At 43.2% G+C, this 24,956-nt stretch overlaps 1 pseudogene across 1 annotated transcript in view; it reads left to right on the forward strand.

The window, feature by feature from the left end:
* Positions 1-842: 842 nt before the first annotated feature.
* LOC144783315 (olfactomedin-4-like) overlaps positions 843-24,956 on the forward strand; it is a 33,805-nt pseudogene continuing 9,691 nt past the window's right edge. Inside the window, exons 1-4 of the transcript XR_013601428.1 lie at positions 843-968; positions 3,975-4,127; positions 4,431-4,637; positions 20,132-20,279. The product of XR_013601428.1 is annotated as an olfactomedin-4-like (transcript). The remainder of the gene's footprint in view (positions 969-3,974; positions 4,128-4,430; positions 4,638-20,131; positions 20,280-24,956) is intronic.

Here is a 24,956-nt window from a genome sequence, read left to right on the forward strand (position 1 = left end):
TATCTTAGTATTATCCTCTCTTAGTTGAAGGTATTGCTGTTGTATCTCCGCTCTCTGTTCTATGAGAGTCTGCATAATTGCCTCCATTGATATATTTTTTGAAGATGTAGGATTTGGAGTGTCAGATACATTCGATTGAGAGGGTTTTCGAGCTAGTGCGGGAAACAAATCGGGTGCTGATTTTTGAGAATTGAGATTTGAATCGTCCGACACAACCTCCAAAGAATCATGTTCCAAAGTTTCTCCTGAATTAGCATCAGAGTTATGATCTAATTGTGTTTGAATTTTCCTCAAGCTGGATACTATGGTTTCATTGGCTTCATTTATCTGATCAGTGTTAAGAGTTGAAAGTTCAAGATCTTGTTCCTCACTGGCTTTCACAACATCATTTAGTGTGGTGTGAAACAAAGAGGTATCTGAAATACAGATAGAAGAAATTCTAGGAACTCCCGGGTAAATCCCAGTGCTTGAGTCACCATTCACTTCTGCAGCAGCTGTAGCCATATTACTAGGTACCTCTTGGTTCGAGGAAAGTGCGCTTGAACTGGAATCAGTTAATGGGTCCATGGGCTTGTTCAAATGTAAGCTTATAGCATTACTTAAATTGCCCTCCTGAATTTTACTAAACTGACCGTTCAGCTCATCGGGACTGGCCCCCGAAAGTCTTAGGGCCATATTCTTAACTCCACCTTTAGCCTCTATCCATCTTCTCAGAGGGCTATCATCTATTAATCGACTTTTTTTGCTTCCTGCCTTTTGGAACTCTGAAATAGATGGGGAGGTCCGTAGATGAAAGGGTAGCTGCTAGTTAGCTAGGAGAAAGAGCGACCTCCGCATCTGCTATGTCGGATGAAGGGGGGGGGAGGTTTGAGAAATGGACATGGAGCAGAGGTGTGTCTGTTTCCATTCGCAAGAAAGGTGGCCTTTTCGTTACAGAAACATTTGAACATCTACGGCAGTACCAGAATGTATGTTATAAATCTGGGAGTATTCTGAAAACATGAAGCAGGCACAGGGCAACACAGCCTACTCCTGATTTTCCTTTCATTTGCGAGGAAAAAAAACTAAAAACAACATGGAAAATGTGGACAGCTCAAAAGTGGTTGGTGGCCAAGAAATGCCAGTCTACAAATCCCCAAGAGAGATAGGTATTGTGACAGTGACGTTAAGTCTGGAGTTTCTAGGTAGAGTATTGGGTTAACCTAATGAGCTTAACAATATTTTTGTGACAGTGTTCTATGGATCTACGCACTATGACTCGTGTACTTACTCACAGCCATAGTTACACTGTGGGTGCAAAGGGCACACAATGGGGCTGATTCACAAAAGCATTAATGAATACATGAAGTGTACTATAGGAGTACTCTTTAATGTACTCTTACAATCGTATTAGTACTTATTGTATATGAACAGTTCCAGAAATTTCCATTTTAGATGGTTTGGGGGCAATTTACAAAGGCGTGTAAGAATATGTTAAGTAGTACCACAGGAGTACTGCTTTATGCACTCCAAAATGCCTTTTTGAGTAGCGACCTGTGTGTGTGGAGAGTGGTTATTCCTTCAGAATCCCACTGTTATTTATATTTATGCAACTCAGTTCTGTTTTATTGTAAGATGGATTTTTGTTTAAACTCATTGACAAATATACATAAGCAAACTATCAGTGCAAATCAAGCTCAGCAATACACTAGTCTCAAATCATCAATGACGATATAAACATTTAAAATCAGTAAAATTATATAAAATTAATTTCCTTTAAAACCCAAATGGACCACTTATTTCAACAAAACTAGAGGACAAGCAATGTATTTATGCGACTATATTTTTGCAGTGTGCCCTGAAATAGTTTAATGGAATCGAGGTGGCCACATATGAAACACACTTAGGGCCTGATTACCACCCTGCCGCTGCACCGCCAAAACACGTGAGGACAGCCTGCTGTAATATGACTTATTTAGTCACTGGCAGGTGGTTTCTTTGGTGTTCCTACAGCAGTGCCTATAAAATAGGCACCACTATGGGAACATCAAAGGAAGTTCCAGCATATCATCGACTGTAAAGTCCATGCCGTGCTCAAACTGGGGGTGCATACACACAAGGGGGCACATGTTTTGCCTCCCTGTGTGCATCCACATGGAGTGAGGTACAGAGCCCCCTTCCTTTCCTCACGGCCACTGTTTTCATGGAGGAAATACCTCCATGAAATCAGTGGCGGCAAGTAAAATTGTAATATGCTTGGCTGAACCGCGGCGTTCCTGACAATCTTATTACTGCCTCAAGTCTGTCTAGCCACCATCGGGGAATGGTGGTTCCCTGGCAGAGTCAGCGGTCCAAGGGCGGCACAACCGCCAAGGTCATAATGTGGCGGTTGAAAGACCACTGGCACCTCCCAAACATGATTCTGGCGATCCGAGGACAGCCAGACACCTAATTAGGCCCTTAGTAAACAAAAAGGTGTTCTCGAAGAAGGGCTCTTCATATGAAATAGAGAATAGAGGTACGTGGACTGATGTGACTATACATATTTTAGAGAAGAAATGGAGAAGTCAAAAATTGCCCTGTACTAAATGTGGTGGGATCAAGGTAGAGTTTTAGGGTAACAGACTAACATCAGTCCTACTGTTCTCCAATTGTTCTTGACATGTGCACATCGAATCCACGTCTGACAGGAGTTTTTAGCAATGCACACAAATAACTTGGCATGTAATTGCAGGAATTCATCCCTACAAGAGGTCTAAAAGCATACAAAACATTCTTCACAAATTCAAGCCAAATTGAAGAAAAAGCAGTGGTCCCCATATGCTGCTCAAACAATAGCTCCAACTCCCTAAGCCCATTGCAGACTAAGGAAACCATATCCACATTAGGGAAGAAACCATGACCCCTTTCTTTCAACTGAGCCTTTAAAAGGCTTAGGCCCTCATTGCACGTGCCACAAAGGGGATAGATAATTATAGCTCCTGGTTAAGTCTGACACACTTTAGTTTTAGAATTCATTGGGTGCAAGAATTAGCTGAGTTTTGTCTTTCAAAATGGGGAATAACATGGGATATGGTGCTTTCAACTACAATATGCAAATTCTCTGGTATGTACCAGGGGCCTCATTTATGAGGGTTTGCCATAGGACAGTGCCCGAGGCCTTCCTGCCCTACGGCAAAAGAAAAGGGCAGGAATGTGCCATACTATCAGATACCGCGCATTCCTGTCCTTTTCCCCTTCATCGGTGCACAATGGGGTGCCGTGCACCAATGCAGGCCCCTTTGCACCATGGTGCAAGGGTGCCTGCATTGCAGGTAGGATTCTTTTTGTGCAGGAAGGAAAACCTTCCTACTCAAAAACAATCACTAGAGGCATTTTCCTCTTTCTTTGTGTGCTGCAGAATAGAAAAAGAAAAATTAAGGAGAAATAAAGATATTTCTCCTGATCATGCCTCCCTTCTGCCTCCCCTAGGAGGCGTAAGTTTTTGGCGCTACATGAAAGTTACGATTTCTCGTAAATCTGGGGCATTGCCAAAAAGCCATGGATGTTGCTGGGAACGCCCCCAACAACACCCATTGCACGTCCCTTTAACACAGCAAACTGTGTTAAAGGGAAAGATATTTTGCGAGGCAGCATTAAGCCAAAAAAAGTGGTTTAGTGCTCCCTTGTAAATATGGAGTAGGGTCCTGGGCCAGGGAACGTCACAAAAGGTGACCTTCCGGTGGCGCAAAGGGCCTCCCCAGGCTTTTTAGCTGCATGTTTGTTCTCCTGAAATAAATTTTTGGGTAATTACAAGGTGTGGTAATCTAAAAACAATTTATAATTCTGCTATATGTGAAAAAGAGCGGTTTGTGGAACGGTCGGAATGATCCTATTTACTTATAATCAGGGTACTCGATTTGATTGTCTTTCCAGGCACAGTACTCACTAACTGGTTCAAGGATTTTCAAGACTGCTTTAACCCTCAGCACTTAATCCTTTTCTCCTTTTCTCAGAATATTCACAATGTCACCGGATCAGTGAATGAAAATGGGCAGTGCCTTTGCACTGTTATCCTACCAGATAGCACCTTTCCCGCAGACAGGATGGAGTCCCTAGAAATCACTACTCACAACTTGACAATCAGCGTCCAACAGGAAATCCCCAAGGTAACAAAAACTCTCACTTAAAGTATGTATCCTGGACACTCCGGTATCAGATCTTGCACTGGTCAAACTGGGTCCAGAGAAAAGGCTTGACCAGTGCAAACCAGTGACCAGTGAGTAGATTCTCAGATAAATGTCACTGTACAATTTATTTAGGTGTTTTAAGGTTGTGAAGTTGGAGTGCTAGGATTCTTGAAGATTTCTAACATAACCCATTTGCATACTAACCAGAAACGTTAGTACTTTACGTAGGTTTAGTCCTTTTGGAACTGTTAACCTTCTTCGAAACACTTGTATCTCCACTAGATCCACAGCTACCAGCAAACCCTGAACATCTACTTTCAGAAGATTACAAATCTGACCATCCGGTTGGATGCCATGGAAGGAGCATCATACACAGAGCTGGACTTTCAGCTGCTGAAACTGGAGATCAAGGAGATGGAGACCCTCATCCTGGAGTTGAAGGAGTCATTGGATGGAACCAATGTAATTGTGGAGATACTTTATGAAGAGGTAAATCCAGGCACCTTCTGCTCTTGTTAACATTTGTGAATGAGAACACAGGTGTATATTTGGTTCCTGTAAGAGTGGGCAAGAATGGGGTGAAGAATGTATCATATATGCTGCCAATACCATTCCCATCTGTTGAGGAATGTACCGGTGGGGTAAATACCCCATACACCATTTATTCCTGACATAAATGGGGACTAATATGAAGGAAAATACAGAATTGGTGTTTTCTGCATTAAACTTACAGTATATCAGAAGTGATTAGTTACTTTCCCCCCAGATAGATAGATAGATAGATAGATAGATAGATAGGTAGATAGGTAGATATTACACAGCGGAGGTCCCCACCATGTAGATATAGTTATGTCAGAGCTTTCACAGGAAGAATGTTTTTTTGTTTCACTGATAACTTTGGTGCCATTTGACAAATGTTCACGAAACTTTCCCAAAAAAACATCATCTACCTTAGCTCCTTCCTGGGATTTTTCAGGATGATCCTATGAGCAAGGGTCGAGAAAAACAGTGGTCCTGCAATGCTTTTTCCCCCATGCAATTTTCATAGGGAAAATTAGACACCAATGCAGACAAAACAGTAGAATAGAATTACACCAGATTTGGCAGAAAGCTAGATCTTTATCCAGAAATAATTGTGCTTGTGGTGATTTGATGAAATTCCATTGATGCATTTTTGAGAAATTAAGGTTCAGAATTTACAGATACCTTTTGCGGTGGGAATCCCACAGGAATGCGTGGGCAAAAGAAGAAATCTAATTGGCTGGTCATTTAGGAACTGAACAATGTGATTAGCTGGCAGCAGTGGAAAAAAATGTTGTGGCCACCATTACAGGACTCAGGTCCTCGGACCCCAAGTACTGAAAAAGAAATGCAGAGTCGGATGCCTGACCCATAGCCCTTGGTGAGCCGCAATTTGAAAAACAAATTTAAAAGTGTTTACAATCTTGTGGAACTCCTATTAGACTCAGCCTGGCTTCCTTCATTTGATGGAAACGCACAAAAGATACATCTCCTTTAGTAACAAGGTTCATGTGTAAAGAGAAGACAGCTGGAGAGAGAGTGATCCTTTATTAGGACGAGAACCCTCACTCACCTGAGGTTGACATGCTTCATCATTGGGTTCCCTCCTCACATCGGGGCCGCAAGGTCCCCGATGTGGGCTACGACTCCCAACCAGAAAAACGTGAGTAGAGAGGAGCTGAGGTGATTTAGGTAGGGAGTGCCAATGAGCACAAATGTGAGTGAGGTACAGAATGCAAAAATCCAAAAAAGTGAATAGTTAAAACTATCTCAGGGGCCGAATAACTTTATTCGGTGGTACCCTTGGGTAGGTTTAAATAAAAAGAAGACTGGGGGTTCAGAACAAATATACACCCTCGTAGTCCCGGTAGACGGGGGTCCTCTTGCCAGGACCCCCGTCTAGGCAGATGTCTAGTACGACTACTGCATACTGGTAGCCAAATTTGGCTGGGGGTACCTCGTGGCTATAGTGAGGTACAATATAATTCCTCTATAAGATGGAGTATTACTTACCCATCATCTCCATGATTACAATTGAACATGGCCAGTATTGCCATCTGATTATTTTTTTATTTTACCTATTGTTACAGAGTGACTTGAATGATTTTTGGTCCTGGTGAATGCCTAGAGAACTCAGTTTGAGTCTAAATAGAGGCAGAAACATGTTGAACATCGGGGCGTGTTTGCTGAGTGGTGGAAAAAGAGGCGTGGCCTACAATGACCTCTCAGCAATCCAGCTGTGTGGGGTTTACTGGAGGTTATAGGTGGGCTACTTGGCCCCTAAGGACCCTCAGCAACGAAGGGCACTTCATCCTCCAACCAGGAGGCGCGTTTGCAGAGAAGTGAAGAAAGGGAGCGGGGAATCGTAGATTTGCCGGCTTCAGAGTTTTTTTGTATTTTAGGAAGGGGGGCGGTGTGACCATCATCAGAATCCCGGTAGTAGCCGCAGTAGGTATGGACAGAGGGCCTGTGACCTTGACGAATGTGTGAGTACAAGTTAGGTCTCTCTTCGGGATTCATGGGGCTCATTCTGAGAATTTCAGAGAAATGAGCAATTAGAGGATTACCCCCTCTTACAAATAATGCACCTTAGCACGTGCAACACATATTAGTCTGAATATCACAGTATTTTGACTACCACTATCCTTTTCACTCACATAGGTCCTGACGAAAGCCAGTTTAATTCAGGAATCTGGCTGAAACATGTAGACCACACAGGATATTTAAGAGACATAACTTACCTCCACAAATATCCGTCCTTCTGTTTTCTAATACTGCCAAGGGCCCAGTATTAAATTTCTCCAATCCTTGGGACCCTCAGGACAGTTTTTTAACTTACACTCATTTCACTTCACTACACACTCACTGCACATAACCCGCTCCGCTGTAACCAGGCCTTGAAGAACAGCCGAGGTGCACTCAACGCCTTGGGTGGGACCCGATGATGAAGCATGCCACCAACTAGGTTGGTGGGTGAGGGTCTTCATAAAAAACCAATGGTTTTTTTTCTTCTCTCAGACATAAACAATTAGCTTCTACCATAGCTAGTTCTCATCGATATTGATTGATTTTCCCCTTTCCTTTACCCATTTGGGCCTCAGGGACCCCATCCCCCGGGGCCTGACCAATTAAAAACAATAATTCAGTGATATAACGGTAGGGGGGCTGTGCGGCCCCCTCCCCAGGACAATTTTAGCCCCAGGGACCCCATCCCCCAGGGCCCGGCCTTTCTAAAATGTATTTATTTATTTGTTTTAAGGAAGGGGGCCCCGCAGTTTGGGCCCCAGGGATCCCCTCCCCTGGGTCTGCCATCTATTTTTTTATTTGGAAGGGGGTCCACGCCGTTTACCTCCTAAGGCGGATATAGCTCCGGGGACCCCATCCCTCGGGGCGTGGTCTTATCCTTTTTTTTTTTTTTTTTTTAAATGGGTAGGGGGGCCTGTGCCACCCCCTTCCCGGACAGATACTGCCTTGGGGACACAATCCCTAGGGCATGGCTATGACGTTGGGGACCGCAAAGGAGCCTCAAGGTTCCCGAGGTCCCTGACGGCTCCCCCCCTCCTGCGGGAGCCAGCATTGCTTTTGGGAAGAGGGAGCTGCTAACATGCAGCTCCCTCTGGCCAAAAACAATTCTGCTTCGCTTCATGGAAGCGGGAGCATCTTTTCTGCTCTCACTTCCATGAAGCGAAGCAGAGGTTGCTATGGCTTGGCAGGAGCTTAGCAAACTGTAATTCCTGGGGTGGACCTTGCTTTAGCCGGCCCTGGGGGGTGGTGGCCCCCAGGGCCAATTACAGCTCAACGAGGGGGACTGCAAGGCTCATGCCCCACCACTCTTTATTATTTAATATAGCCCTGGGGAGGGGGCAGTCCCTGGGGCTCTGTGGAGGGGGGGTGGATCCCCCACCCATCTTTTCAATTTAGCCCCGCAGAGGTGGCAGTCCCTAGGTCTGTGGGGCGGCTGTGTGGCCCCCGTATTTAACAAAATGAGCCCTGTGGAGGTGGCAGTCCCTGGGGCTGCGTCGGGGGCAGGAGCCCCCTATGCCTTATTCAAAAAGTAATGCCCTGGGATGGTGGCGGTCCCCAGGGATGTGGGGGGCCCATGTGACCCCCGCATTTAATGATCATATCCCCAAGGAGGTGGCAGTCACCGGGGTTGCGGGGCCTGCGAGGGCCCCTGCATGTTTTTTGATCATTGCCCCCGGTACCTGGCCCTCCCGGGCGCTTCAAGGAAATGAAGTGTGGGAGACCTTGCTTCATTTAAAATAAAAATTCCACAGGATTCGCAAACCAGAAGCGACTCCCACCGAAAAAAAAATTGTTAATGATTTTATGGCCTCAGGGACCTCTTCAGCAGGCCTAGGGGGTCAGGGTGTTTCTACCCTGCCCCCTTTTCTTTATGCTGAATGTTTTTGAACCTTTTTCCTTGTGACTCGCCTTAACCGAGTCACAAGATGGCTGCCAACACTTCCTGGTTGGTTGGACCTTATGGCAGCCAATCAATTCACAGGCTCGAGATTCGAAGGGTTTGCGGATCCTTCGCTTCGATGTATAGATAGCTGGGAAATGTTTACATTTCTCAGAAACTACTGAACGGATTTACACCATTTAACAAAAAAGAGTGCTTTCTGAAGCAAGAGATACCTTTTTGCCAAATTTGGTTTAATTCCAGTCAGCAGATGGGGCTGTAGCCATGTCTAAAGTTTCCTATGGAAATTAACATGGAGAAAACACGTTTTGGGATCCCCCTTTTCCAGGCCCCCGTTTGACGAATCACCCTGAAACTTTCAACACAGCAGCTGGCCTGACCTCCCCATTAGTTTTAAAAAGTTTGCAATGATTCGTCAACCGGCACCAAAGATATTGGCAAATCAAAAAACGCCTTTTCTATGGAAATTAGGTCCTAACTATAACTACCTACTGGCAACCGCCAGCAGGTAATATCAATATATATAGAAAAATATATATAATATAGAAATGCGCATGAGCGAGCTCCCGCGCATGTGCAGTTGTTATCAAGAAGTCAAAATGGAGGAAGAGGGTAGTCCGGGGACGCCGCAGCTCAGGTAAGGTGTTGTACTATTTTCTATCGTGTTTTTTAAGCTTGTAAAATTGTTGTTAGAAGATGGCAGTCTGAAGACGCACGCCTGAGGACGCTCTCCGTGCCACCTCCGTCAGTGCCGTGGTGACCCTCCACTAACGGTCTAGCTGCCTCCGGATAGCTTTTGCCTGCCTGCTGTACAGAGTAACGCTTTTTCCGCGGGGCTGAGACTCTGCTTCGGCTTCGACCTCGCCAATCCGAGGCTTTGTATTGGTGTATCGGTGTATCGGCATAGCTCAACCTGGATGCCTGCCTTCCGCATTACAATTCAGCTGCTGTCTGAAGAAATGCTTCGCGGGGCTGAGGCTCTGTTCCGGCTCCATCCTCGTTGGGCTGAGGCTCTGCTCCGGCATATTTTCATCTGATGCCTTCCTTTGCATTGCAACCTAACAGATGTGCCGCATTTCAACAGCAAGCCGAAGGGTCTTTGAAAGCCGCCTTGCACAGTAGTTTTCTCGGTCGGACCCGCTTTAGTTCCTTCAGATGTTGCAACTTCCTTCAACACTACCTGCACATTTTTTAGACAGGACCCGGCCCGACGCTGCTAATGCTGCCACGTGTCTGGAGAAAGCATCAGGTCTTGAAATGGGCCCGCCACGCAACGCTAAAACTCGGCGTAATGAAATCTCCTTGCTGGCAAATGCAAGTGATACACTCCGTGCTGTGGATAAAGATAAGGAGAAGCCTACTGGGAATAATGGGGCAAGTAGTACCACCGCCTCTTCATCAGGTGAGCTACATTTAATTGTGTATACTTAAAGGACTGTCAGCGATAGTACTAGTGGGCATAAAATGGAGGACCGGCCTGGGTCTGGGTCACAACTTGGGAAACCCATCTTGAATCTGCTGCACTCTTGGCGGGCAACTGAAATCCTTTGCATATGCGGTTCCAAAAGCTTCATCCCAGGGTTTGTAATGGCTGAGGTGCTGAATGCTGCAGTGCAGGGGGGAAGGAGTAGTGTAATGGAAACATCTACTTCTGATAGCATTAGTAACGACCCTAGTAACTCATCTGCTACAAATGTTCTATCCTCTCACACAATTGATGTTTCAAACTGTCTTTCAACCGGTCAGACAGTCAGAATAGCAGTGATTGGTTTGGATAATGGTACTAAATGGGGAGATCTGTCTGAGAATGACTGTGTTGAAAACACAATAGCTACTACAGTAATAGCTGCAGGGCATGTTGGCTTTGTCAGCCAGAGGCAGAGGATCTCATCAATCACCTAGAGGCCACTAGTGAATCAATCGGCAATATCTCAGTTACAACCCAAAGCCCAATGGTCCAGACCCCAATGGAGCTAGATATGGGGCAACATGATTTGGTATGCGGCTTCTTGAACAATGTATGCAATACCCCTAATGGGGAGAAGGTTCTGAAAAATTAAAATCTTAATACTGTCAAATATTGAAAGGTGGCAAAGGGCGTGGACAGGGAGCAAAGCAACAAGTGACTGAGGTAATGGGGCGACTAAAGGAGGTATCTGCTAATACTACTAAGGCTACCACGGCTGGGACCAGGATTAGCCCTCTACATAAGTGGGTGTCATCTACAGGGGAGATAAAAACTATTATCTCAAGGCTTGCAAACATCAACAATTCCGCTGCCTCCCCGATAAAAATATCAGAAGGAGATTGAGTAGAAGCTGGGAGCAGAAGGGGTAGTGGGAGGCAAGCATCAGTGGTTCTCCTGGAGAAGTCTGTTTCTTCACCTATCAGTACCTCATCCACATCTTCAGTTTTTTCCCCTGCTCCTAGCCCTGTGGTGTTACCTCCGAGTCTGTCAGAAGTGGGTATTTAGAACCAGAATCTAACAGGAGAAGATGCTCCCTTCTATAGCATCTTGTGGGCACTGAGCACTCAGAGAGCAGAATCCCAAGAATATTACCAACAGGCTAAAATTGATAGCTCTGAAATCAAGCAAGCTCTGGCGGAGGTCACATCTAAAGTAGGCCAACTTTCCACTGAAGTTATCGACTTACAACAGCGAGTGGTGGCTGTTGAAGAAGCCAATACGTTTAGAGTTAATCTTGTCAAAACACAGGACTCAAATGTCGTTAATGCAATCCAGGATTGAAGATTAGGAAAACCGCCAGAGATGCCAGAATTTACGTATTTTTGGCGTTCCAGAGGGCAGGGAAGGCAGCGACCCGCGTGCTTTCATTGTCAGTCTTTTCCAAAAAGCCTTTCCAGACCTCGCAGACTGGAAACTCAAGTTCAAAGAGCACTCAGACTACTATTGTCACTATCAGCTTCTCAGGGTAATCAATCTAAAACCAATTTTGCCTGACCGATTCTCATGTTTCTGGGTAATTTTCTATTACATCAAGCAATATACTTCAAGGCGCGTCCTACAGCTCCAGTTAAGGTAGACCCAATGTCTATCTTTGCGGGCTCTGATTTATGCAAAATAACTATAGACTCCGCCAACTTATGGACCCCTTTAAAACTGTTTTTTCACAGGTGTTTTTACAAGAGCCGGCACTCTTAAAGTCATAAAGGAGGGTAGATAAAAAAAATCTTCAACGAACAGGACGCTAAACAAGCTTTGTCAAAATGGCAGACAGTCGGCAAGCAAAGATCTACAGTCTTAATCTTTAGACAGCATCTATAAGATCAATTATAAGAGAGGTTGTCTCCGCGAAAAGAAACCCCATTATTGAGACTATAATTGACACTTCTAAGGGACTTCCTCTCTTTATTCTGTTCCATTGATAACCACGTTTGTTTTTCACATGCACAAAAGTTATGTGGAGTGATCGGCGTATGGTGTCGGAAATAGTGGAGGTCACTGAAGATGAGGGGGGTATTGAGAGGGCGTCATCGTCATGCTGTCATCATGGGACAGCAGGGAAGGGGGAGATTTCTTTTTCAAGTAACTGGGATGGGGATGGGAGAAGGGCCTGGAAGGGATGGTTGCTCTGGGAAGGGGGGGGGAGACGCCACAATTTAGATAGTTTTAAACATTTTCATTTGTGCAAAGCAGCAGTTGGAGAAGTATGTTATTCTGGGTACTGTTAATCTGATCCGGTTTCCAAATATTATTCAATATCGGAACTCAAGTGTATGTGTTGGAATGTAGCAGGACTTAATCAGGCTGGGAAGCAACGGTTAGTTACGGAAGAGCTACGTGTCTTTAAGCCTCATATATTAGGCTTGCAGAAACACATATCGCTTACAAAGACAGAGCATTATTAAAGTACTTGGGATATGATCTTATGGTGTGTACATCACAAACTGTCTCTATCCGTGGGATGGCTCTGTTAAAATCTAGGCTGTGTCAGGCTACTGTTCTTCACATACTTGCTGATTCTAAGGGGAGGTGGGCAATTTTTCAAATTCTGATCTGTGTGCGGAAGGTCACAATATGCATAGTTTATTGTCCGAATACTGACTGCCCAGATGTTATTTATCACCTGAGTTTCTAATTGTTGGAGTGGTCCGGGCAAAATGATAGTGATGGGCGATTTTAATTGCATACTTGATAGGAAGATTGATACCACCAACATCTCCGCTCGTGCCAGAATGTGCAAACCTAGAACTGCTATCTGCGAGCTTCTCCACCTGCATCAGTTGGAATACTCTTGGAGGAGGTTATTCCCAAATGTACTAGATGACACTTTTTTTTCTACACCATATAAACACTATTCCAGAATCGATATGATATTTGCTAAATATTCAGTTTTGGAAAATGCGCTTGTGGTAGTATGCCCAAAAATTACCTCCGATCCCAACCCAGTCATGTTAATAGCGCAGATACAGTCAAGTATACAGGAACCAATTTGGGACTTTACTTTCCCGAGACAGTTTTTTAGTAATTTGGAATATGTGGAGTTGATGTGCATGGCACTCGGGGAGTATATTGATTCTAATCTGGCATTGGCGTTAATTACAACTGTCTGGGACTGTCTAAAGGCCTATGTCAGAGGAGTCACCTTACAATACATCATTAAGCAAAATCAGCAGGGCCTTCGCCAGTGAGAGCAGGAGCAAAACCTCTGCCTTGATTTAGAGCGTCAGCACGCTACGGTTATTGCTACAAAGAATGTGGCTTAACATTTGATATATCCACAGGTCGTAGAAGCACGGGCTAAGCTAAAAAGACGACTCAGGGATAAAGTCTCGAATACGAATACGGCAAAAGAGTTGGCCGGTTATTGGTTAATCAAATAGCGGATCAAAGGGCCAAAACCCATGTAAAAATCATCAAAGGGGTGGATGGCTTGATTTACACAAGGTCTTCTGACATAGTCAAACAATTTAGGCTGTTCTATGCTAATTTATATAGTAGTCCAGGCAGTTCTGACCATCAGACTGTTTTAAATTACACGCAGGACTGTGAGATGTCAATTTTGAGCCCGATGTTATCCAAGCCAATAGAAAAAAGACATTGAAGCAAGCGAAGTTGAGGAAGCTATAAATGCATTGCCAGCTGGTAAAGCAGTTGGCGAGGATAAGATCCCAGTGGAATTTTTTAAAACCTTTAAAGACACACTGATTCCTATCTTCCTTAAGCTGTGTAATTCTACTATGCAAGGAGAAGAAGTTCCTTCTTCTTGGAATGCGTCAAACATTATGGTTTCCCCAAAAAGGGGAAGCCCATTGATGATATGAGCTTGTATCGACCAATAGCATTGATTAACGCTGACGTTAAGCTTTTTTCTAAATTTCTTGCTGTTTGACTGGCCCCGGTAATTCATACAGTAGTCTCAGAGCAGCAACACAACTTTGTCCCCACAAGAGACACTGCCGCTCACATTAACACAGCAATTGCCGCATTTGATGTTTCTGGTCAAATAGGCCAGCAGATGGGGATGCTGATGTTAGATGCCGAGAAGGCCTTTGACCGGGTGATGTGGGGAGCATTATGGGTATCTACGTCTCAAATGGGTTTCGGTCAAAGGCTTATCTCAGCAGTACAGAAGCTGTATAACCATCCAACAGCCACAATCAAACTTAATTGTCTCTCCTCTTTTTCTTTTTCAGTTCAAAGGGGTACCCGGCAGGGTTGTCCTTTATCACCCTTATGGTTTGCTATTTATGTCGAGCCCTTCATAAAGCATTTAATGCTCAATGGGGATATTATCCCAGTTATTCTAAATGGGACAAACTTAAAATTAACCGCGTATGCAGACGACATGGCTATCTTTTCGGTTAATCCAGTTAAAGCCATGGCTTCAATAACGTATGAAGCACAGCGATTCAGTTCCTTTTCCAGCTATAAATTAAATGTGCATAAAAAACAGACAATAATAAACTTTTAACTAGACACTCCCCCAGTTACTCTTGGGGTCACAAGTACGGCTATCTATCTGGGAGTATGTCTCAGCAGCCAAGTCAATTACATTATTTCATTAAACTACGAATGATTTCTGAAGAAAGTAGTGGCAAAGCTGCGAAGTTGGCACCGGCTTCCTCTCAGTATATATGGGAGATGCAATGTGGTTAAAATGAATGTCTTACCAAAGTTCTTATATTTTTTTTGTACAATTACATCAAAAGTGCCATCATCTTTTTTTAAACGTTTAGACAGTGTCCTGGGCAGTTTTATTTGGGGTATACCGATGGGCTAGAAGAGCTCTTCAATATCTAAAATTGTCATATATGCAGGGCAGATTTAAACTCCCGGGTTTTAAGCTGTACTTTTGGGCAGCATTTTTTGGGTGGATACAGAGACTTGGAGGAAATTACACAAATCCCAGTTGACTTTTATACAAGTTGGCCTGTGGACCTAGTCCTGAGTTTCTATTGTATAAAACATCTGATCCTAATTATTTTAAGCTGGTCCGTTTTAAGGTAGTCAGGGACATTACCAATATATGGTGTGAAATCTGCAAGTCATACGCAATACACGACTTACATTGCTACACTGTATTATGGGGAAATCCCTTATTTCCTAATATATTCCACAACCAGAATGGGAAGGAATGGCAGTTCAAGGGTGTTTTGTGGGTGGGTCAGTTATATGAAGAACAGGGTTTTTTAACTTTTTTATCTTTAAAAGAAGAATTTGAACTTTCACAAAGTCACTTCTTTAAGTACCTACAAGTTAGGGACTGTTTTACTCGTGGTAGGGGACTGTTAGAGCTGTCTAATCCTTCCGAGATTTTGTCTACACTTGTTGGTATTAGAGGGCGAGGAACTACAGGCAAAATATATCAATAATTTATTGAGTTGGTGAGCGATGATGGCGTACAAATTGCGGCACAGTTAAGTCGGATTTTGTGCTGTGATGTAACAAAGGAGGAAATCCAATAATCCCTTCAAACTATTGACCTAGCTGTAACATCTGTCAATTTAAAACTACAACAGCATAGAATTATCTTCATGCTTTATTATATCCCTGAGCTAATTTCTAAATGGCTAATAGCCTAACCATTGCTAAAACACACTGCCCGAAATGTCAAGAATTTGCTGCCGACCTAGACCATATGTCTTTTCCTGCCCTAGGCTGAAGGATTTTTGGTCTAATATCACTCTTCCTCCTGCAACCTGGGTCGGCTCTGACAACCCGGTTTCGGGGAAAGAGTTGTTGTTGGAACTATTTTCAGAGTCGGAGGTCTTACAAAATCTCTAGCCTCTATTATCGCAGCCTGTGTCCGTTTATGTATTGCCCGCTTTTGGATTCATACTGCATCTCCTAGCATTAATGAATTCTGGTCTTTGTTGAAGGAGATCTTTGATTTGAAATGCAGACGGCATTAGCTAAAGCTAGAGGCCCCCGATACTCTGCTAAAATTCCCCAGGGTATGGTCCTGTCTTCAATGGGATTAAAGATTGAATGTATTTTTGTACTTTTTTATATAACTAATAGCTTTCTTTTGATCTGCCTATGCCACTGTGTGTAAGCAGTTATACTACTATGTGGTTATCCTTGTTTTGATTCTTCTGTTTCTTTTTTACAACGCTCCTCTGTGCTCTGCAAATGACTACCGATTTATTATTATCCCAAAATTTTGATGTCATTATTTTTTTTTCTGTGGCAATAAAATCATTAAAAAAAGTAAAATAGTTGTTAATAGGGCATATGGGAGGCGGGTGGCACGTAGTGGAGCTACGCGGAGTGTGCAGAGTTTGTTTTAAACTCCGTGGCGCTCCGCGTAGCACCACGACACCTACTACTCCCGGGGTTAGTAATTATGACTTGCTCATGCACAATGCAGAATAATGTCACTAATTATGTCATTTCAGATGTCATCAATGATATCATAGAACATCTCATGAGTGATGCAATATGTGAGATTATATGTGAGTTTATGAGCAGTGCATGGCAAGACCACAAGTTATAATTACTTTTTGTATCTAATACTGGTGAATTAAAAAATGTTTAGTCTAAAATGTTATGTTTTAACTGACATTTTCTCCTAACCATAATGATACTTTACCCTTTGTTTTCTTCAGTGAATTTATGAGGATATTTGTACCATACCTAACAATAATGTCACATACAAGTGAAATTGTAGGATTTCTAAATGTAAATAATGTGATTACCATTTCCTCTCTTCACCCCGACGGGAGGCCTGCACCCGCCACACACAGACAAAGGTCAGGCAGGCCCTGAATTCTACCTCAAGTGGCCACCCAGCCCTCCACCATTGCGCAAGATTGGGTTGGCACAGGGCCTGGCCTGCCCCAGAGGACACCAACCACACTTGTTTTGATTTTCAATCCTGCAGGACTTTCGCCAGAGTAAGTGGGGCCGAGCAGGCTCCCTCAAGAATCCCAAAGGATTGTGGCAACTCAAAAAAACTGTGCTTGTTAATTTGGACCCTTGGGTCCCTCAGGGACCCCCTCCACAATGTCCTGTAATGGCACCAGCAACATTTCTCTTCATGTTGCAGCCAGTCAATCAATGTGTCAGGTCCTGCGGGATTTGTGAAGAGGCTGACAGAGAAAAAGCCCTATGGACTTAAAGCTTCTTTATTTCATGTTAAATGTCACAGCCTGGGAAGCACAGAGATGCGCGTTTTGGGCCTGCGTCAATCTCGTTTTTTATATATATATATGTATATATATATATAGTCACACACACACATATATTTATATACTATAATTTATCAATTTAAATGTATAAATAATTTTTATTTATAAATGTAATTTATTTAACATTAATTCCTCTGGGGTATTTATTTCCCTGCCTCCATTATTTTTTATGGGAGTCCGTAGTAGTATCTATGAGTGACCATGTGCAGTACTCAAATTACTCCAAGATTCAGCTGGAATAACCTGTTTTGATACCTTTAGGGCTGTAGTAACCTTAGAAGTGTAGTTTGTGAATAGCAAGGTTCCAAGGGCCTGATTATGACTTTGGCGGTGTGGGAGAGGGGCCGCCACGCAGCCACCCCACTCCCACACCGCAAAAAGTTTTTTGCCGGCTGCCCACCAGATTACGAGTTTTCTCGTTGTCTGGCAGGTCGTCCTTTGGTGGTCCCATGGCAGGGCCTTTGAAAAAGACACCGCAATAGGAGAGCTAAAAGCCCGTTCCTGCACGGCATGGAGTCTGCAGTCCATGCCGTGCAGGAAAGGGGGTGTATGCACACAGGGGGGAACAACATATGACCCAGTGCATGCATTCCCATGGTCGGATGCACAAGGGGGCCTTATAGGGCCCCCTTGAATCCCTCATCACCAGCCTTTTCATGGCGGGCTCATCGTCATGAAATGGGTGGCAGTGAGAAAGCTTGTAATATGCTTTACAGTGCCGCAACGGCACTGTCAGCATGTTACTGCCTCACACTGCTGCAACACCGCTGGTGAACGGCATTTCCCCGGTGGTTGCAGCAGGCCTGCATTTGTCCGACCGCCAAACTCAAAATAGGGCAGTCAAATCGCTGGTGCATTAGTAGCCATTGCTCCATCACGGGTTAGGCGGTTCTATGGACCGCCAAACTCATAATCACCCCCTTACTCTATTTGAGTGTGTTGTTTTGGATTAGCATGTCCCTCTCTATATTGCACCTTAAATTTCCGTAAACTCCTCCCATTTAGTAGAAGTTATTCCCTATTTTCCAACCACCATCTGGTCTCTCTCACATTTGCTACTAAATATTATACCTGCGTTTGTAGAGAACACTCCCACCTTTATGGCAATCTTCCCCACAGAAGAGATTGCCCGTAGATTTGTGAAAAACATTTTGTAGTACTTGAGTAGTACCATTCAAGTAATTCTTATGCACTACACAAAGAAGCTTTTGATTAGACCCCAAAGTGCTCTTAAAATGAGTATACCATGAAATCAGGAAAAAAGACAGCATTGGCCAATTTGATTTGAGGAATGAGTTGGACTATGGGAAAGAAACTGGCATTGAATGCGGACAAGCAATTCAAATGGTAACATATCCAAGTACTTGTTGCAGCAATGGAGCAGACTCTGAGCCTGAGAATGTGCAAGTTTCAAAGACTTGAAAACAGATTGTGGTAACACTCATACAAAGCAGCACAGAACTTTTCATGGGTGTGGCTTAAATACTGCAAGCATCTTCTATGGAAAATCCTGTATCCATCTTCCATGGAAATTATGAGGATATTGTGGTCTTGTAGCCATAGTTTTACCTTTGTAGAGCATTCTATTTGAGAGAACACTGGATTCTGGCAAGCCTAACTTCACTGGACTCTTCTGGTTATCTACGTCTGGATATGCCTTTTGTTCATAGGCTTCCTTCCCACTGTGCCAGCTAGCCCTACAATCAAATACTACTTCCATTCCATATTAGAATTGTGAGGAGTTTTTTTTTTAGAAATGGTTTGAAGTTTGAAAGGTATCCAGGATATGGAAAAATGGTGGGCGCCACACGTCACATGTCCTTAAATTTCCCTGAACCTCTAGTTTTCTAAAATGTTCTGGGTTTGTAGGTTTCCCTAGGTGCCCACTAGCCATGCCTCCCTGGATTCATCAAGGGCTCCAGTTTCCAGTGAAATGAGGGGTGGTAGAGTTTCTTGGGTGCCAGTTGACCCGAGCCCAACTGCTGTAGCCAGCCCCAAGGGAATTGTAAAAGAATTTGTAATTTGGGCATAGCATGATGCTCGTGTAGCTTTTTGTAAATAAAGCATTGTTCACAGGGAAACATGGTGGGGACTACTCAGCCCAATTTCCTGGATTCCCTCAGTCTCAAATTTTTAAATATGTCTGCGTTGGTAGGTTTTTCGGGGAACCAGGTGAACATAAATCTTAAAGTTCATGGCATACTACCTTATCAAAACACATTGACAGACTATGGATCCACAACGCTCCACACAGTTGTGTCGTTTTTTCCCTTTTTCTCTCTGTGTGGTTAGTAAGCACATGAGTCTCTGCATTGTTGGGGTTCAGGATTGGAGAGGAGTCCCTTCATCGACCTTCACAGCTGAAATTTAGATGGTGTGTAGAGGAAAGAAAAAGACTCATTTTGTGCCAGAATACCCGGCTACTGGCTTGATTTCCCTTTTTTTTGTTTCACAAAAATGATCCTGGGTGTCTTAGGGAACTTTGGGTACAGTGCATGTTTGTTTTGTAAGGGAGTCTGAGATGATGGGTAGATGCTATAGATGGGCAGGATTTGTGCTACAAAGCCCACACCCCCTCCACTTTCCTTTTATCGCTAATCGAAAATGAATCCTGGTGCCCCTGGGCACATTCGGTCCTGTAATAAGGCAGCTGGCAGGTAAACACTCCCAATCTGCTCTCATCAGTGATTTGAAGCATTGAAGGAACAGGTTTCTGTTTTACCCAGAGAGTTTAATATCAGCAATCTACAAATATGGGCCGAATTGCTTTAGAATAATGTAAACTACCTGCTGATTTCATACAATTAGCTGATGGGGAATTTTATTTTAAACTATTCTGCGTTACTTACTTGTTGCCACATCTTCATACCATTTATCCCAGATTCGGAATATCTCAGTGATGGTGAATCAGCTAGAAAAATATGACAAAAACAACGTGCTGGCGGTGCGGCGGGAAATAGAGTCCCTGCGCCAACGTCTGGAGAACTGTGAGAAGAACCAAACAAAACCCATACCGCCTCCCAACTATGGTCAGTATCATATCTCCATAAATCCTTCTCTTCCACCAGGCTATTCATGATTTACAAGAAAAAATATTTCTGCAAAAAATATATTTGATACTTTGCTACTCTTCTGTTTCTTGTAACTTCCTGCAATTACTGTTTGTCATGTATCCCAGTAAGGCCTAGCAGGAAATATTGCATTTTTACATGTACACAGAGCTTTCCTAAAGTTGCCTTCACCTTTTCAGATCTTCTTTTGACACACATTTGCATTTGTAACACTTGACTTTAGGCCATATGTAGGAAGCCTAATTGCGCTCGCAAATGCTGAAATTCGCAGTTAGGGCAGTGTGCTATGTAGCACACAAAAACCCACATGCAAAATAAGGAATCGCAAACTTTGCGATTCCTTATTTTGCTATTGCATTTAAGGAATCACAAATTGCGATTCCTTAAATGCAATGTAGGAAGCACCCAAGTTGTGCGACTTTTGGCTTAAGGAATCGCAAAATACCACCATCTTCAGGTTGGTGGTATTTTGCGATTTCTTTGAAAAATTCACTTTTTGGAATTTTTCAAAGTGCCATGTGGGTCACATACATGCCCTTGGGCATGTATGTGGGCCACATGTCTGCATCACTCTTAATTTCAATTTGTGTCATAATATCTGTAACGGCACATATAAAAAATTAATCAAGAACTCATAATTAGAATCGTGAGTCCTGATTACAACTGTGAGGGTCAGACCACCAGGCCACAGTGTCAGCAGTCGGGAGAATGCCTCCAAGCCGGCAGCAGCAAAAAAGAACAGTTGATTGATGCTTAACAATCTCATACATTCATTCCAATACAGAGATCTGGGCCTAAAGCCATTGTGTTTTTTGCTCCCAGTACCATTCCAGATTAGACCCAGCCAAGTGCAAATCAGTCTTGACACTGTTCCCCATGGGAACAGTCCATCCCGAACTGCCAAGCCAGGTCATTCCTGGAGTGGAAACAAGCATCCTAGGATCGCTTCTGGGGTTTCACCCCGCCACAGCCAGGCTAGTTTGACTCCAGTGGCATGAAGAGCACAAACCCACGTCTGGGCATACCCGCCCCACTTATGTTGACAAATGCAAAAAACAAAAATTGATGGACAGAATGCTGAACAATTCAATACGCTAACCCCAGTACAGAGATCTGGGCCTAAACCCATTGTTTTTTTGCTCTCCATGCCATTCCACTTTAGACCCAGGCATATGCAAATCAGTCTTGACTCCCTTTCCAATGGGATTGTCCAGCCCGAACTGCCAAGTCAGGTCCTACTTGGACTGGAAACAAGTGGTCCAGCGGTAATTTCACAGTAATTTCTCAATGCAAAACATAATTTACCTCTAGTTTACCGCTTTAAAGGTGATGGACCTTTGCCACCGTCTATCATTTCCAGGAGACTTTACATAAACATGAGAAATCAAAATGTAATTAATATTTAAGCCAATAAAGAAAATTGTGAGTATTTTAAAGGGTTTTATTTTCTAGTTAAAATTTTAGGTTCTCTGACCCTTTATTCATTAGTCAAATATCAATTAGGTTACAGAATTGAAAATAGGAAAAATAAAATTAATACAGAACATATTATAGGTTGCATACAAAAAACTTCATAAATGAAGGGAATGAGGCATCAAATGCCAGTCATAATTCTTTAAAGAGTTCAGGAAAATATCATATCAGAGTGAGTTTTGCAGGGCTAATCAATAATTAATAATTGGCAAAAATCTCCCATAAAGAGAAATAAATGCATAAGACAAATACATCTTTTCAAAACTAGTTAGTTAGTCAAAGCATAAACTTAGAGTTTGGCATCTAAATTTAAACCTGTTCCATCAGCTGCTCTCTCTGCCCCTGCCCTGCCAAAAATATGACGTGCAAGGCTAGCCTATGCCTTTCTGCCCCCTCCTTCCTCTGTCTCTCCTCAGACGCAATCTCCTCCCAGGCTTCACCCGAGACGTTCACGTACCTAACCCATGTGATGTCTGGTCAGATCTGCTCCCTCCTTTCATCTCTCCTCTAAGACCTCTAGTCCTGACATGCCCCCTAAGGGTAATTATTCATACTCTAATTCTTGGCTGAATATACTAATAATGTTGCAGTTTCAGTAGAAACTCGCACTGTGATTGGTTAGCATAGATGACATGAGGGTCTCATCATCCTGTTCTCATTGCAAATCCAACCCATACCGGATCTAACATTAGGGGCTTAATGCTGAGAACAATATACATAACATGTATCAGTAAGAACATTTCTTGCAACAAAATGTATCACTCAATTTCCTGTCTCTCTTTCACATCTCACACAGGGATGACACTTTCCCACAAACACTGGTACATTGGCACGATGACAGGAGTGTACAGTTCATTGTGGCCTTGACCCATGTGTATTTACTTGAGGCACTTGGTAGTTCATGCAGTTGGCACAATCTTCTGTGCATGTGTCTCTCATTCAGCACACTGCTAACAATTCTCAGCCATGCTGGATTCTTAGGCATCCATTTTGTTTTGGGCGCAAAAACAAAACCAACACTAAAATATATTAATTTATGAAATAAAGCCCATTATGTTTAACTCCCCCATACTAGTGCCCTGTATTAGTTATTACCTAGCAAAAGCTGTTAGTATAAAGCAGTTTTTCTATTATCTGTGCACAACATACCAAAATGTGCAATGTACAACATAGCATAAACATGCACCAGTGCAAATTATCAAAGCGCAAACAGTTAATACATACTCATAGCAACATGCTCTAATGTTTTAGATAGCTTTTCATGCAAAATGTGTTTGCCCCACATGTAGTGTTGGTGCATGGTTGATTAATTAATACATATTATACAGAAGATGTGTTATGAACTGAATATGTATTGTCTAAATATGCAACAATGCCAACGTCTCTTGAGACGGGAATAGGGAATGTAGATTACAAGGGAAAGGAGCTGGGAGGAGAGAACACACATTCCATGCTTATCTTCAAAGCTAAAGAGGCCACTGAAATCACGAGTTTTCTACACTGCAAAAACGCATGTTAATTCAGCACAATTATGTGCTAATTTAAAAGTTTAAAAAAACATTCTCTAAATGAAATGTACATTCTATAGTGAGTTAACACATTAACATCCATGATAAATTAATTAAGCATGGTTTTAAATGAAAGCATTTCAGACTGAAAGCATTTTGACCAGGCCTCATTTCATGTCTTTCACTTTGCATGCACCAAAAGTGCCACTTTTAAAAAGCATTTGACTAGGCCTCATTTCATGTTTCATGTGCCATGTGTTTTCACATGCACCAAAATCTGCGTGCCATTTTAAATGCAGTCTGTCTGAAACACAAAACAGAGCGATGCCTAATCTTGATTAAACTAGCTCTATCACAAGCATCCTACGACCGATTTTGGGTTTGCACCCCTCATCAGCAAGGCTAGCATGACTCCAGTGCATGGAGAGCAAGTTCCCGAACACCGCATTTGAAGCTTACTGCCCGGCTAGCGGTGTGCTGGTGGTGGTCTTCGGCAGCAGCATGTTTCGGCTGACAGAGAGAGGCTGAAGGCAATGCCACTGTTGCCATACACCATGTTGTGCATGGCACACAGTGTGCGCACAACAGTGCAGGCTTAGGGGGGCACAACATGTGCCTCCAGCCACAATGCCCAAAAAGCTAAAACACACAGTGGCCCTTTTTGAGGCCCCTTCCTAGCCTTAGCGTTGACCTTTTCATGTTCCGGTCCCTGCCATGAAAAGGTTGGCCGAAATGCAGGTCCTGATTAGCACGGCGATGCCTGCATCACCACTACCTCCATTTCCTGCAGCTTTCCCCACCGCTGCCACCGCAGGATTCAGGATCCTGGCAATGGTGGTGGTCTGACCACCATGGTCATAATCGGGCGGTCAAACTGCTGGGGATCCAGCGATCTTGGGACCATAGTACTTGTAATCAGGCCCCCAGTCTTATGAATATTCCTTACGTTTTCTGATGATTTTTCACAATGTCTCTCCATTCAAATCTCCTGATAATTGTCTTTTTCTGCCTGTTGTAGCTATGTAGATTTATTCTAGTATGCTTTGGACAGCAGTTGTGTGCCAATCAAGGATTCATTGCAGTAACAGACAGAAACCAACATAGCTTTTCATTGCTTTCGAAGCTAGATGATTACATGAATGTCAAATAGACTTTGAGAGGAAATTCCAAAGGTTTGCCTCTTGAACAATTTTCTGCTTTGTTTAAAAATGTATAACTTAGCAACTATTCTTAGAAGTTGAAGTTCTTCTAGAGGTATTTAGACCCAAGTAAGATTACAATTATGCTGTTCTAATCTTGTATAATTTCGGTAACTTCGCTTTGCACGTTACCTGAAATTCCCCAAATTACGCTATTATGCCATGTAGATAAATCTGGAGACCTGGCTCTTCACCTATCCTTGTCCCTGCTTTGGCCCATACAGCTCCTGCTGCAGCACCAGGACGCTCTCCGGGGTAGATGTATGCTATACAAATAGACATAACATAACACATTGCATAATTAAGTGCAATTTGTGTATATAATTTAGCACAAGAACAGGTGAACAACACGAACGATCAGAAAGTGGCAGCTTTTTGCAATGCATGATTTGTTTGGCTATACTTTCAGCGATAAAAGCATCCTCACTTCCAAAATGGATGCCAGGATGCACTTC

This window comes from Lissotriton helveticus, chromosome 9 (genome assembly GCF_964261635.1).
Source record: "Lissotriton helveticus chromosome 9, aLisHel1.1, whole genome shotgun sequence".
Classification (NCBI taxonomy): domain Eukaryota; kingdom Metazoa; phylum Chordata; class Amphibia; order Caudata; family Salamandridae; genus Lissotriton; species Lissotriton helveticus.